This window comes from Penaeus monodon, chromosome 22 (assembly GCF_015228065.2).
Source record: "Penaeus monodon isolate SGIC_2016 chromosome 22, NSTDA_Pmon_1, whole genome shotgun sequence".
Classification (NCBI taxonomy): domain Eukaryota; kingdom Metazoa; phylum Arthropoda; class Malacostraca; order Decapoda; family Penaeidae; genus Penaeus; species Penaeus monodon.
In genome coordinates, this window is record NC_051407.1 from 15,369,467 (window position 1) to 15,370,094 (window position 628).

Genomic DNA, 628 nt, shown 5'->3' on the forward strand with positions numbered 1-628 from the left:
TCAGGGTATGGGTAAAGGGGGTAGGGGGGAGGAGGAAAACGAGTCTGTGTCTTTGTGTTCCTTAATTCGGTGGAACTTCAAGGTATGGCGAAGAGTCATAGAAGGGGAGAAGGAGGGGGGAGGGGAAAGGAGGAAGAGAAGGTGGAGATAGAGGGAGAGAGGGAAGAAAGAAGGTAGGGAAGGGAGTTCGGAAGGGAGAGAAGGATGGAGGGGGGCAGGGAGGGAGGGAGGGATGAGAAAAGGTGGGAGAGGAAGAAGGAGGGGGAGATGGAGGAAGAGATGTGGGGGAGTGTAGGTGAGAGGATGAGGGGAAGGCGGGATAATAAAACGGGAGGAAAAATGAAAGAAAAGGCAAAGAGGAAAAAGGGAAAAGGTAAGAAAGGAGGAAGAGAAGGTGAGCAGAAAGAGGACAAGGAGAGGGAAGAGAGAGAGAGGAGGAAGTAAGTAGAAGATAAAACGATCGAAAGAGTGGAGTAGGGAAGAGAGGAAAGGGAAAGAGAGATGTAAGTGAAAGGGGGAGAGGAAAATGGTAGAGGGGGTAAGGGAGGGAGCGAGGATATAACGAAAACGATAGAGAGATGGATGGAGGTTGAAAGGGACAGAGGGAGAAAGTGCTAAAGAAGGAGAG